This window comes from Dipodomys spectabilis, unplaced genomic scaffold (assembly GCF_019054845.1).
Source record: "Dipodomys spectabilis isolate Male_0828 unplaced genomic scaffold, ASM1905484v1 ptg000050l, whole genome shotgun sequence".
In the NCBI taxonomy this organism is placed as follows: Eukaryota; Metazoa; Chordata; class Mammalia; order Rodentia; family Heteromyidae; genus Dipodomys; species Dipodomys spectabilis.
Window position 1 is genome coordinate 8,413,961 of NW_024870727.1, and position 14,985 is coordinate 8,428,945.

Consider the following 14,985-nt stretch of genomic DNA (forward strand, 5'->3'; position numbering starts at 1 on the left):
AAAGCACTGGGAGGCAGAGGGGCTAGCCACCTAAAACTACCCTCTCCTTTGAAATGGTAAAAACTCCACAATCTGTGAATGGTTAGAGAGGAGTGAGAAAGGCCTACAGCTCACCTATTGTCCCTAAATTTCGGGTAGGTTGTGACAAGTCTGCATTTTAGAAAAAGAAATAGTATGCATTGTGGCCACCCAGAATCACTGCCTAGGGGTTGGGGTATCTAGGGTTCCTCCCCCAGCTAGGAGAACAGGAAATGTTTCTCTCTTTGTTATACTACTACACTTAATTTGTGGTAAAACTTTCACCTTGCAAAACTCCTTTTTGCCAGACATCTTGAAATTCTTTTCATAGGTCCATCTCAAGGATCTGTGGTTTGGGGTGGAAAGTGGGAAGCTAGGAGTGTTCCAATCACACTACTGACATTGGGCCTTGAACTCAGGACCTGCTTGCTGACTCACCTGGAATACACCACCGAAGTCAAGCCTCCAGTTCACACAAGCTCTAACACAGCTGAGGGTGGAGAGATCTTTTGGAAACGACTACTTTCGGGAGTTAAAACTTCACCAGATTAGGGAGGAAATCTCATGGTTTCGAGGAAGTGAGGGCGGAGGCTGTAGTGCGAACTGGTCGATGATTGGCTGCTTTGAAGCTCTATGCTAATTAATATGAAAGTGTGAAGTGTCTTCAAAAAACCTTTAAGTGTTCAAATTGATCCATAAATATGGTCATCAAAGATGTATTTGAAAATATGTGTAAACATATATTTGAACAAATAATCTAATTAAAAAAAGAAAAGAAAAAGAAACTCACCATCAGTAGAATGTGTGTGAATTTCATCCACTAAGGAAGCACTAGGGGGTGTTTGTTAAGACTATACTTTCAGGGATCATTTCTATAGTTCGTTACTAGAGAAATCTCGCTGATCGTGTAGAGCACCGGAAACCACGAGGAAGAGGTACAGTGTTCTCTCCTGAGCGTGAAGCCGGCATTTGGTGTTGTCTTAAGGCATCTGCCACTTGCCATTGATGATCGTTCCTCTTCTCCTTTGTGAGAAGTGAGAGGGGGAGGACACATTCTGAGTGGTTTTCTTTATCCTATGTACAACGGAAGAGTTGTAATATAGTGGTTAGTTCATTCCAGCTTTGCAGGTTAAGGTTATTACATCTTCTATATTAGCGAGGATGCAGGTTAGCAATGTGCTTTAGTGGGGAATGTCTAACTGGTAAGTATGACACCGTAGGTTAAATTTCTTAATACCACTCGCGCTGTAGAACTATACACAGAAAGCCGGCAAGGTAGCAGATGGCCTAAAGGCTTCATTCAGTTCATTGAGTTTAGCAACTAGGGAGTTAGGCTAATTTTTATTGCTGGGGTGTTTTTGTTTTTGTTTAAAGGAAAAAGCAGCCACTATGCTAATTAATATGAAAGTGTGAAGTGTCTTCAAAAAACCTTTAAGTGTTCAAATTGATCCATAAATATGGTCATCAAAGATGTATTTGAAAATATGTGTAAACATATATTTGAACAAATAATCTAATTAAAAAAAGAAAAGAAAAAGAAACTCACCATCAGTAGAATGTGTGTGAATTTCATCCACTAAGGAAGCACTAGGGGGTGTTTGTTAAGACTATACTTTCAGGGATCATTTCTATAGTTCGTTACTAGAGAAATCTCGCTGATCGTGTAGAGCACCGGAAACCACGAGGAAGAGGTACAGTGTTCTCTCCTGAGCGTGAAGCCGGCATTTGGTGTTGTCTTAAGGCATCTGCCACTTGCCATTGATGATCGTTCCTCTTCTCCTTTGTGAGAAGTGAGAGGGGGAGGACACATTCTGAGTGGTTTTCTTTATCCTATGTACAACGGAAGAGTTGTAATATAGTGGTTAGTTCATTCCAGCTTTGCAGGTTAAGGTTATTACATCTTCTATATTAGCGAGGATGCAGGTTAGCAATGTGCTTTAGTGGGGAATGTCTAACTGGTAAGTATGACACCGTAGGTTAAATTTCTTAATACCACTCGCGCTGTAGAACTATACACAGAAAGCCGGCAAGGTAGCAGATGGCCTAAAGGCTTCATTCAGTTCATTGAGTTTAGCAACTAGGGAGTTAGGCTAATTTTTATTGCTGGGGTGTTTTTGTTTTTGTTTAAAGGAAAAAGCAGCCATTTGCAGTCTCCTCAAAACTGGAAACAATATTTGAAGCTGGAGTAGTAGATTTTTCTTCTATTCTGTGACTTGAGCTCAGTTCCACTTTTCAAGCCACAGAGCCACTTCCGGTTTTCTGGTGGTGAAAGTCTCATGGACTTTCTTGCCTGTGCTGGCTTTGACCTGTGATTCTCAGATCTCAGTCTCCTTAATAGCTAGGGTTACAGGTGTGACCCACCGGTGCACAGCAGGAATAGGTTGTTAAATCTATTTTTTCTAGAATCTTTTCAAGGTTTAATTCCTTATTCCAGTCACAAGGGTATATACCCACAACTCCCTGTACTCAGGAGGCAGGTGACAAGTTCCAGCCCTGGAATTCACAATTCCATTAGATTGAACTAACTCTCAAATGTTTAAAATCGTGAAAACTTCAAATCTCACGAAGAAAAGTAGTTGGTTATGTGTCCTTTTATGTTGTCATATATCTCAAGACAACCCTATTTAAATGTTTTTAAAAGCATTTTTAAAAATGATTTTCCCCCAGAATTAAATTTTAGAGGCATTGTATTTTTGGATCTGAACATCTGGGGTTGTATTCATGCTTGTCAGCCAGTGATCAGTAAACAAGAGCCCTTCTTCCTTTGCTCCTGTTGAAATAACTTTCAACTGGGTATAATCCAGACTACTCAGGAGGCTGAGATTTTAGGATCGTGGCTCGAAGCCAGCCCTGGCAGGATTGTGTACAAGACTCTTCTCCCCAATTAACCACCAAAAAGTGGGAAAAGGAGATGTGTCTCAGGTAGTAGAGTACTAGCCTTTAGCATAAAAGCTCAGGGGCAAAATTCAAGGTTTAAGTTTAATCCCCAGGACCAGAATTTTTAAGACGAGAGCGAGAGAAACAAAGATGTGTCTGCCATATTGACGGTCTAAACACAAGGCTCTGTATTCTTACCCACATGCATTACTGACATGATCAAAGGTCCGAACATTTTCGGTGTCAGGTTAAAGTCCAAGGTTAACAGTCTTCTCTTCCTTACATATCAGTAGTAGCTATTTGGTTTTGTAAAAACAAAGTCATTGGTAATGTTTTTGCAGGTGGTCGGATGTCTGTTATTTAAGGGTAAGATGAGCTTGGTGATGAGAACCTAACACTGGCTTCGGTTTATTCTTCGCAGGAAGCCCGTTTTCCCTCATTCAATCTTGTTGGTCAAAATGTAGTGAAGTCCATAAAACCCAACTCAGGATGAGAAATACGACATCCATCCCTGCGTGCTTGTAGAGATTTATGGATGCTTTCAGGGGCAGGCAGGAGAGATGACAGATTTCATCTAATCCCCCGTGCAAAGTTGACCTCCAGCTCCATTCCCTGGAGGAGCACATAAAGCCTGCACAGGGGAAGTGAAATGCTCCAGCGGGGAGACCAGCACAGGGAGACCCCAGCTCTGGGATGGGCAGGCCCACACAGGCATTCCACCTGCATTAGATAAGGGAACAATGGGGGGGGGGCAGGGGGAAGAGAAACAACCAATCCTTGGGGTTGGAGGCGTGGCTCAGTAGAGCACCAGCCAATGAGCAAAGGGTCAGGTACTGTGTTCAAGTCCTGATCTTCCCGTTCTGGTCTGTCAGCAGAAAGGGAAGAAAACATGTGGTGAAGTTCTTTAAGAAGCAGCTGGCCCAGTCCTACTTTTCTCTCCTCCCTCCCGCTGTGACGCTCTGATCCATCTAATCAATATAGAATAGATTTGTTTAGGGCTGGAGATGTGGTTTAGTGGTAGAGTGCTTGCCTATCAGGCATACCACATAAAGAGAAAAAGCTGGAAGTGGCGCTGTGGCACAAGTGGTAGAGTGCTAGCCTTGAGCAAAAGAAGTTCAGGGACAGTGCCCAGGCCCTGAGTTCAAGCCTCAGGTCTGGGGGGGTGGGGGGAAGATTTCTTTAAACTCAGGGTTCAGAAGGCTGGGTAGTCCAAGAGCATCTGCTCTGTCTCTGATGACATAAACAAGGCAACAGTGGCTCATGCCTGTAACCCTAGCTACTCAAGATGCTGAGATCTGAGGATTGTAGTTAGAAGCCAGCCCAAGTGGAAAATTAACCACCAAAAAACTGCAGTGGAGGTATGGCTTAAGTTGTAGAGTGCCAGCCTTAAGCAGAAAAATTAAGGAACGGTTTACAGACTATGAGTTCAAGCCCTAAGTCCAGCAACAAAAAGAAAGAAAGGCAAAAAGAAAGAGAAAGGAAAAGGAAGGAGGGAAAAAGGGAGGAAGGAAGGAAGATCTTGACATGTCACAACAGTGAAGGAGTACCATGTTTAGACTGAGCAAGGTTTATAAGATGCTTCCTTTTATTTCTTTTTGTATTATTTATTTTTGTCAGTCATAGGATTACAAGATGCTTTTATTTATTTATTTATTTTTTTGGTCGGTCATAGGGCTTGAACTCTGGGCCTGGGCACTGTCCCTCAGCTCTTCAGCTCAAGGCGAGCGCTCTACCACTTGAGCTACAGCGCCACTTCCGGTTTTCCGGTGGTTTATTGGAGATAGGAGTCTCAAGGTATCTCCTGCCCGGGCTGGCTTTGAACCGCGATCCTCAGATCTCAGCCTCCTGAGTAGCTAGGATTACAGGCGTGAGCCACCAGCGTCCGGCAAATGAATAGCAGGGTACATTGAGTTCTCTGCCAGTTTTGTTTTGTTTTGTTTTTTGGTTGGTCATGGGGCTTGAACTCTGGGCTTGGGCGCTGTCCCTGTGCTCTTCAGCTCAAGGCGAGTGCTCTACTGCTTAAACCACAGCGCCACTTCCTTATTTATTTTTTGTTGGTGGTGGGACTTGAACTTGAACTCTGGGACTGGCTGCTGTCCTTCAGCTCTTCAGTTCAAGGCTAGTGCTCTACCACTTCTGGTTTTCTGGTGGTTAGTTGGGGATAAGAGTCTCACAGACATTCCTGCCTGGGCTGGCTTTGAACTGCGATCCTCAGATCTCAGCCTCCTGAGTAGCTAATATTACAGACAGGCTTGAGCCACTGGTGCCTGGAAGATGCTTCCTTTTATAAAGCCATCATTGTAGGGTCTCTACACTCTTGGCTTCAGCTAATCTAATTAACTTCCAAAGGCCCACCTCCAAATCTCATTATCATATGAATTTGGGGATTAAGTTTTAACTATAGCATTTGGTTTGGATATAGGCATTCTTCCTTTTGGCTCATGTACTAAGCTTTCCTAAACAAAATACCACAGATTGAGGGAGGAAACCATAGTAATTTATGTTCTTACAGTTCTGGAAGCTGGAAGACCAGGATCAAGGTGTCTAGGCACTGTCCCTGAACCTTTTTGTGCTCAAGTCTAGTACTCTACCACTTGAGCCACAGTGGCACTTCCAGCTTTTTCTGAGTACTTTATTGGAGATAAGAGTCTTATAGACTTTCTTGCCTGAGCTGATTTTGAACTGCAATCCTCAGATTTCAGCCTCTTGAGTAACTAGAATTACAGGTGTGAGCCACCAGCGCCTAGCTCCCATCATCTATTAGGATGCCAAGATGGCGGTGAGGACCCACTATCGATATTTCAAAGAAGTCAACAGTTTGTTTTTCTGCTAAGGCCTGTCTTCTTGAAAAGCCATGTTCTTGCTATGTCTTCACTGGCTCCTTCTCTGTGAACATCTGTAGATTTCAGGTGCCTCTTCTTCATAGAAGGACACCAGTCCTATCAGAAGTCCCAGCTGTGAGTCTTAATTTCCTCATAAGTACATACTTAAAATTCTGTCTCCAAATACAGTCACCTCAGGATTAGGATGTCAGTATAGGAATCTGAGCTGGGAGTTGGTGGCTCACACCTGAAATCCTAGCTGCTCAGGAGGCTGAGATTTGAGGATCGCAGTTGAAAGCCAGCCCAGCAGGAAAGTCCGTGAAACTCTTATTTCCAATAAACTACTCAGAAAAAGCCAGGAATGGCACTGTGGCTCGAGCTAGCTTTGAGCAAAAGAAGCTTAAGGATAGCACCCAGGCTTTGAGTTCAAGCCCCAGGAATGACATCCAAAAATCAATCAATCAATCTGAGCAAGAGAGTGGGGACACAATTCAGTACATGATACTTGCTCTGTCAAAAATGGTTATCTATATTATTTGTTGTGCTTTGTACTTGATTCTGTACATTTATTTACAAAACCCTTGCAAGTCCTGATATATAGAGCAACTACGATAGAAATTGAATTCAGAGCTCTTCAGGTAGTGGGATGCACTAGAAACAGACAGCTACATTTAAGTGTTAAATCTCTGAATGCCTTTTGTCTTGTTTATACCTTGAGGAACTTAATCCTACCAAAGTAAGGAGACTGAGTCTCTGCAAAAGGTCTTGAGATGATAGAGGGCATTCTACAGTTTACAAATGTGTTTTGAGTTGGTAAGTTCCAGAAAAGTCTTACTCTCCTTAGATGATTGGGTCTTGATTCCCTTGATTGTGCCCACATTTGATTTTTTTTTTTTTTGGTGCAGTCCTAGAGCTTGAACTCTGGGTTTGGGCACTGTTCTTAAGCTTCTTTTGCTCAAGGCTAGCACTCTACCCCTTGAGCCACAGTGCCACTTCTGTCTTTTTTTGTGTAAGTGGTATTGAGGAATCGAACCCAGGGATTCATGCATGCTAGGCAAGCATTCTACCACTAAGCCACATTCCTAGCCCTCCACATTTGAGTTATTTTGGCTTATATTTAACATCTTTGTCAGAATTTGAGTATTCACTTTTTTTTATTTACCTTGTGTTCATGTGTGACTTGCTTTCTACTTTGTTAAGATTAATTCCATGTACCTTGTATGGTTTTGGGTGGCAGGACTTTGTGACAGGAGTCCCTCTGCCACCTGCTGGCGCTCCAATAAAGACTCCAAATTGGGGAGGGGCAGGAGGAATTGGAGAGGTGGGGAGGGAGGGGATGGTAGGGGAAAAACAAAGGAGGAGGTGACAATGCTCGATAGGAAATGTACTCATTACCTTACTCATGGAACTGTAACCCCTCTGTACAGTATCTTTACAATAAAAAACATTAAAAAAAAAAACCCTCAGGGACAGCACCCAGATCTTAAATTCAAGCCCCATGACCACCATCACCACCACCACTAACAAAAAACTCCAAATTCAGCCTTTTAAGTGGTGATTTCTCTGTCCTCATGACTGTATCTAAGCAGGGTGGGTGATGGCACAACTATGTTCTTGATATGGCAAAGTTTCACACTACGATGACTTTCTGGCCAAGTCCAACTGGACCAGAATTTACAAAAGTGGGATTTTACTAGTGTCCCAAGGTTTTGCTCACTCAAGACAATTATCTCACATTCTGCTACACCATTTCCTCCTTCTCGCTTACAGGTCAGGGCTTGGCAGAGATAACAGAGCAAGAGCTTGGAATTGAGCAAGCCTGGGGTGAGGGGTATAACAGAAGGAGGAGACCATTGGGTGCTAGTGGCTCATGTCCGTGATCCTAGCTACTTAGGAGGCTGAGATCTGAGGATTGTGGCTCGAAGCCAGCCCAGGTAGGAAAGATGGTGAGACTCTTTATCTCCAAATTAAACACCAGAAAACTAAAAATGACACTGTGGCTTAAAATGGTAGCCTTGAGCAGAAGAGCTCAGGGACAGCACCTAGACCCTGAATTCAAGCCCTACGATGACAATAAATAAATAAACAAATAAACAAACCTCCAAATCTTGCGTTGCAAGATTTGTGGGGAAAAGAACACTAACAAATGTAGACTGGAGCGTGCAGAGAAGGCTGAGATGATAATACACAGAATTAAAGACTTTGCAGCTGTTTACTTTTTAGGTGCTACTATTTATTAGTGTTGGGTATTATATTCTGTTTTAGATGCTACTAAATCTTTAAACTGCATGTCTTTGCATTGGACCCTTGAGGCTGGCTGCAGACTGCTGATAAAGGAAATAAAGAGCCTGGGAGTGCAGTAGCAGGCAGTGAACCACGAGGGGGCGCGCGGGTCCCCCTCTCCTCAGAGCAGCAGGGGGAGAATGGAGCTGGAGTTGGGGTGGAGCCATCAGTGCAGTATTGGAATGCCTGGATATTTGCTTCCAGTTGAAAATACGTTGTATCCAAATTATGTCTCCCCCCCCCCCTCCCCCCCGCCCCAAATGCAGCCGGAGATAAAATGCTGCCCATATTTCAGAAAGCTTTTCGATTTCACCTTCCATTTCTGTGACACAGCAGATTTAGGCTGCCAAAAGCCAGGAGACAGAGTCAGCTTGCTAACTGGCCGCAGGTGACTCCTCGTCCAGGTCCTCATTCCCTTCCCACAGCTGCGAGTCTGTGATTTGTAGTTCCCACCAGGATCTGCTGGTTCCGGGGTCTGCATGTCCTCCAACCTGTGTAACCAGCCTTCTGCCCTCAGGTGATGGCTGGGAACCTCCCAGGCCTGCTTTATATTGGGGTGATGGACTGTGAGGTTCAGGCCTGGGATGGCAAGCTCTCTGGATCTGGATCTGTCGCTTGTGTTTATTTCATCTCTGGGAGGTAAACCTTCTTCCAGCTGTGGCCCTGCATTGGGCTTGATCTTTTCAGGGACATCAGCTCATCTAATTTTCACAACCATCTGTACTGTTGTTGTAACTACTTCTGTTTCTCAGGGTAAGTGAACCAGAGACCAGAGAAGTTAATTAGGTACCTTCATGTAGATCTGGGGTTTGAAGTCAGACATTTTAAGTTAAAAGCTAGCTTATATTCCAGTCCTACTTACAAAACCTCTGAAGATTTTCCTAGAACTTCTTTATCTCTCTGTGTGTGTGTGTGTGTGTGTGTGTGTGTGTGTGTGTGTGTGTGTTGGTTTTGGGGCTTAAACTCAGGACCTGGGCACTGTCCCTTAGCTTTTGAACTCAAGGCTGGCATTTTGCCACTTGAGCAACAACATAACTTCTAGGTTTTTGATGGTTAATTGGAGATAAGAGTCTCATTGACTTTCTGCCTGGGTAGGTTTTTGAACTGTGATCCTCAGACTTCAGGCTCTCAAATAGGTAGTATTCCAAGTGTGAGCCACTGGCACTGAGCTATTTGCTATTTTTATTTTTGGCATTTTGGGGGTTTGAACTCAGGGCTTAATGCTTGCTAGGCTGGTGGCTACTGCTTTAACTACACCTCTGGCTTGCTTATCAGAATTATTTTATATTTTCCTCTCAGTTCTCTGACTTTTCCTCCTAATTGAGGATCATATAGTAATAATGATTATATGAATAATAATGGTAAAAAATTATAATAGTTAACTTTTGTTGATCTCTTACAGGGCAAACAATGGACTAAACATTATGCCTTTATCTTCAATTCTTTTTTCTCCCCCAACTTCCCCTTGTGCCAGTACTGGAGACTTGAACTTCGTCTTGCTTAGCTTTTTTTTGTTTTTGTCAGTCATGGGGCCTGAACTTTGGGCCTGGGCGCTGTCCCTCAGCTCTTCAGCTCAAGGCTAGCACTCTATCACTTGAGCCACAGCACCACTTCCGGCTTTTTCTGCTTATGTGGTGCTGAGGAATCGAACCCAGGGCCTCATGCATGCAAGGCAAGCACTCTACCACTGAGCCACCTTCTGAGCCCATTGCTTGGCTTTTTTGTTCAAGGGTGGCACTCTACCTCTTGAGCTATACCCGTACTTCCAACTTTTTGCTGGTTAATTGGAGATGAGAGTCATAAAGACTTTTCTTCCTGGGCAGGGTTTGAACCATGACCCTCAGATCTCTGCCTCCTGAGTAACTAGGATTACAGGTGTGAACCACCCATGCCTGGCTTATTTTCAATTCTTATAAGAACTTGAGCATGGAGTTATTATTATTATTACAATCACCTTCCATATACAAAGCAGCTGTAGCTTAGGAATGTTTTAAAAATTGCTTTAGTGTAATACAAGTAGCAATTGATAAAGTTCATATCTAAATCTAGATATGTCTTTAAACCCAACTATGATAAAGAGTCTGAAGTCTGTGGAAAATTACTCTGGATTACAAGACTATTCATTAGATTGTTCAAAAATCTGAAATAATAGCAAAGGAGAGGACAGCTCTGCTTTTATGTGTCATAGAACAATGATGCCGCTGGAAAAAAAAATGCTTACATAGGAAGCTGTCCAACCTTCCCTGCATAGGAAAGTGATCACCTCTGATGATTTTTGCTGATTCTTGTTTTGAATGGAAATTCCAGCAGTCTTGTTTTAATTACATAGGAAGTCAACTTTGTCAGGAGCCTGTTTCATCATCTCTCTATCGCCAGGGAACTAAATGTCATCAAGCAATTACAATTGAGAGAATGAATGGCCATCTTATTGCCAACTCTGGCGTCTGGCTAGAAAACAATACAAAATGGAATGATCGGGGGAAAGGAAAGTATGGCCAACAATGAACTTAGGTGTATGCCTGGAGCACAGTTTAGATATTCTCCTATTAGCAATGTTAGGGTCCAATGTTAGGGACTTTTTCTCTCCACATCATGCAAAGAATCAGCTATCAGTGCAGATCTCAGTAACTAGCCAATGCTCCCTGGGGCTTAAACTCAGAGCCTGGGCTCTGTCTCTGAGCTTTAGTGCTCAGGGCTACAGTTCTACCACTTGAGACATGGCAACACTTTTGTTTTTCTTTAGTGCCAGATTGGAGATAAGAGTCTCATGGACTTTTCCTGGCGGGGCTGGCTCTAAACTGTGATCCTCAGATCTCAGCCTCCTGAGTAGCAAGGGTCACAGGCGTGAGCCACTGACACCAGGCACTTGGACCAGAGAAAAGGAGACAGGCATTGGAGCAGTAAGATGGAGGACCATCAGCATTGTTCAAAGGAGAATTCATTTTAGTTCCCTAGGTGGCAGCAGTGAGCAGGATTTAGAAGAGGACCAGCTTGGCTGGGCCCGGGGATCCAGAAAGAGGCTCCATTCCACCTGGTTTGGTTCTGTAGTGGGTGGTTGAAGTCGTGGGAGTGGAAGGCAAGGCAGGACCTTGGGTGAGGAGTTAGCACCAGCAAGCCTTCCTTTAGTCCAGCTCTGCCATTAGCTGGACCAGTCTTGAGTCAGCATTCTCCCTTCTGCATCTGCATCGTCAGCGACCAGATAGGAGCTGAGGCCATCTCTGAATACCTTCAGCATTATATGAGTCACGGTTTGATGGCAGCTCTGGCAGACTGCTGCCCTCTTGCTATGAAGGGTTTAGATTCCATTGGGCTATATGGAGAGGAGGGTGGCCTGTGTGTGGTCAGAGATAGGTAACATGCCAAGATCTTCTTTTTATCAATTAAATATTTTTATTGTTATTATCAAGGTGATGTGCGGAGGGGGTTACAGATTCACAAGTCAGATAATGAGCACATTTCTTTTGGGACAATGTTACCCACTGTCTTCCTGTCTGGTGTCCTCCCACCAGAGAAGATGGTCTAGACTAGGAAAGTATTGTTCAGGAAGGTGTTTTCCGTACTGTTGTTGACATAATTGGTTCTCCCACCATTCCTCTCAGGTGGAGCCCCCACAGGCCAGCAGCTGTATGATTTTAGCCCTGAGAGCTTTTGGCTGAGATATCTATAATGCTTTTGTACTGTGTGCCAGGCACTGTAATGTATTTCATATAGATAGATGGATAGATAGATAGATAGATAGATAGATAGATAGATAGATAGATATTTGTGTGTGTGCGTGTGTGCTTGCTGATCCCAGGGCTTGAGTTCAAGCCCTGGACACTGTCTATGAGCTTTTTTGCTCAAGGTGAGTTACTCTACCACTTGAGCCACAGCTCCATATTAGGCTTTTTGGTGGTTTATTGGAGAGAAGAGTCTCATGAACACTAGGTGCTGGTGGCTCACTCCTATGATCCTAGCTACTCAGGAGGCTGAGATCTGAGAATTGAGGTTTGACGCCAACTCAGGCAGAAAAGTCCCCATGACACTTTGTTTCCAATTAAACCCTCAAAAACCGGAAATGGAGCTACGGCTCAAAGTGGTAGAACACTACCCTTGAGCAAAAGAGCTTAGGGATAGAGCCCAGGTCCTGAGTTCAAGTCCTATGACTGATAAAAAGAGAAAGGAAGAAAGGAAAGAAGGAAGGAAGGAAGAAACAAAGAAAGAAAGAAAGAAAGGAAAGAGAAGAGAAAAGAAAAGAAAAGAGAAAGTCTTATGGATTATCCTGACCAGGCCAGCCTTGAAATGGAATCATCAGATTTCAGCCTCCTGAGTAGTTAGGATTAAATATGTGAGCCATTGGTGCTTACTATTACCCAGCACTATTCTAGGTGCTTTATGTATATTATTTTATTCAGCCCTCAAAATAACTCTATGGATCAATACTAGCACTTAGCATTATTTATAGGTGGAAATTGGAGTTGAAGATCACATGACTGACACATAATAAAACCTTGCTTTGAATCCTGGCATTCTGGCTCTGGCATCATCTAGGATATACTTACAAGGCTAGTAAAGTTGGACAATGGTGGCTCAGGCTTGTAATCCTAGCTATACAGGCCTCAGGCTGAGATTTGAGGATGATAGTTGGAAGCAAACTTCAGCAGACACATCTGAGAAACCCTTATCCCAACCAGCAAAAACCAGAAGTGGAGATGTTGTTCAAGTGGTAGAGTGCCAGCCTTGAGCCAAAAATCCAAACAAGAGCTCAGGGACAGCGCTTGGGCCTTAAGTTCAAACCCCACAAGGGACAAAAGAAAAGAAAAGAAAAAAAGCTATTGATTTGTCCATGTGGATTCTATTTTTTTCCTACTTGATAATTTGCTGCAACAACATTTTAACTCAACTTTGTTTCCTTATTAGGATTTATAATGTAGGAATATCATCACAGCCATAAACTCACAACAACCCCATTAAGACAAAGTGATTTCCTTTTTTTTGGGGGGGGGGGCCAGTTGTGGGGCTTAAACTCTTCAGCTCAAGGCAAGTGCTCTACAGTTGAGCCACAGCACCACTTCTGATTTTTTGGTGGTTAATTGGAGATAAGAGTCTCATGGACTTCCCTGCCTGGGCTGGCTTTGAATCATGATCCTCATATCTCAGCCTCCTGAGTAGTTAGGATGACAGGCGTGAGCCACCGGTGCTCAGTGGTGACTTCTTTTTGACATGAAGAATTTTTATCTGTATGCACTTGTGACAGTTGTTGGGTTGTTGCTTTGTGTGTGTGTATGAGAGAGAGAGAGAGAGAGAGACAGAGAGACAGAGAGACAGAGACAGAGAGAGACAGAGAAGACAGAGAGAGAGAATGAGTGAGGAGGGGATTAGAAAGGAAATCCTCTTCTGAAGAAGAAATATCCCTAGGGCAAATGGCCGGTGCCTGTAGCAACAGGTTGCAAGACAATTTGACCCCAGAGTCACTGGAGAAAAGGAAAGATAAAGCTAGTCTGGGCTTAGAGATGAGATAAGATGAAGGCAATGACTAAATGACAAGAATGTCAACATGATATCCAAAGGTAAGCCCAGTCCACTGGAAGCGAATTTTCCTGGCTAACTGGAAGATACACAGAGGATGCTTCTAAGGCCTTACTTGGACTTGGAGGAGAAATGGTTTGTGTTATAGATGTCTCTTACATGAGACATACATGTGGAGTTAACATCTGGGAGTTACATCTGTTTAATAGACAGGTTATCTTCATTTCTAGGATGTATGTATAAAGCTGCTAATCTCCTGAAAGAACCAGAAAGAGAGCAACCAGAGGAGGCTCCTTGCCTCTCCATCCTGTCTCCTTTCTTGAGTCTTTTTTATTGTCAGTCCTGGGACTTGAACTCAGGGCCTGGGTGCTGTCCCTGAGCTTTCTACTTACCACTTGAGCCACAGTGCAACTTCCGGTCTTCAGGTGGTTCATTGGAGATAAGAGTCTCACAGACTTTCCTGCCTGGGCTGGCTTTGACCCATGATCCTCAGATCTCAGCTTCCTGAGTAGCTAGGATTACAGGTGTGAGCCACTGGCACCAGGCCTTACTTGAGTCTTAGAGCAAACTCAAGTGTTTATGTTTATCTTGGGGCCGAGGTGAGCATGAAATATGGCTTCTGCATATTTTATTCAGTATTTATGCATCTCAGAGGTTTTCTAAGTTTAGTTTCAGAGCCAACTTGGCCATTGGCCATTGATTGTAGTTTCTCCAGAGGAAAGACTTGCTAAGCAGCCAAAGACTTTTTTAAAATTTTAATTCCTGAGATATTTAACTCAAGTTGTGTCCATTCCTTGGGGAAGAAATAAGTGGGGCTAAAGTTGCAGCCGCGGAGAGTTTATTGCCTACCTGATAAACATTCACAGCACCCTGCCAGGACCCACTGAGCCTTGGCAAGTCCTGAGGCTTCTCTCCAGTCCTTGACTATTTGCAACTCGTGTGTGTGTGTGTGTGTGTGTGTGTGTGTGTGTGTGTGTGTGTGTGTGTGTGTGTTGGTTCTGGAGCTTGAACTCATGGCCCGGGCACTGTTTCTTAGCTTTTCATACCATGTTCTATCACTTGAGCCATAGTTTCATTTCTGGCTATATGGTGGTTGATTGGAGATAAAGTTTCATGGACTTTCCTGCTAAGGCTGGCTTTGAATTGCCATCCTCCAGATCTCAGCCTCCAGAGTAGCAAGGATTATAGACATGAGCTACCAGCTGTACTGATTGTTCATGCTATGTGATACACACAAAGAGCCTCCCTTAGAGATGCTCCTTGAAGGGTGTTGGTTAGAAGACATATTAATCTTAGGATCATCGGGTGGTACCAGGGGGGACTAGATTTGGCTATCAGCATTGCTTGTTTGGGCAATCTGTCCTTGACTTCCCTAAAGATCCTGTCAATACCCTGAACCTTTTGCTTGGAGGGAGACACTGAAATATGTTTGCTGACTTATTCTCATCTAAATACCCAGAGAAGTTCTTACAACAAC

General features: G+C 43.6%; 2 non-coding genes across 2 annotated transcripts; both read left to right on the forward strand.

The window, feature by feature from the left end:
• Positions 1-865: 865 nt before the first annotated feature.
• Positions 866-1,082, forward strand: LOC122107307. The gene has a single exon (XR_006147329.1). It is a non-coding gene; the product is annotated as a small nucleolar RNA U3 (small nucleolar RNA).
• A 539-nt stretch (positions 1,083-1,621) lies between these two features.
• Positions 1,622-1,838, forward strand: LOC122107308. Its single transcript, XR_006147330.1, has one exon. It is a non-coding gene; the product is annotated as a small nucleolar RNA U3 (small nucleolar RNA).
• The last annotated feature ends 13,147 nt before the right edge of the window (positions 1,839-14,985 follow it).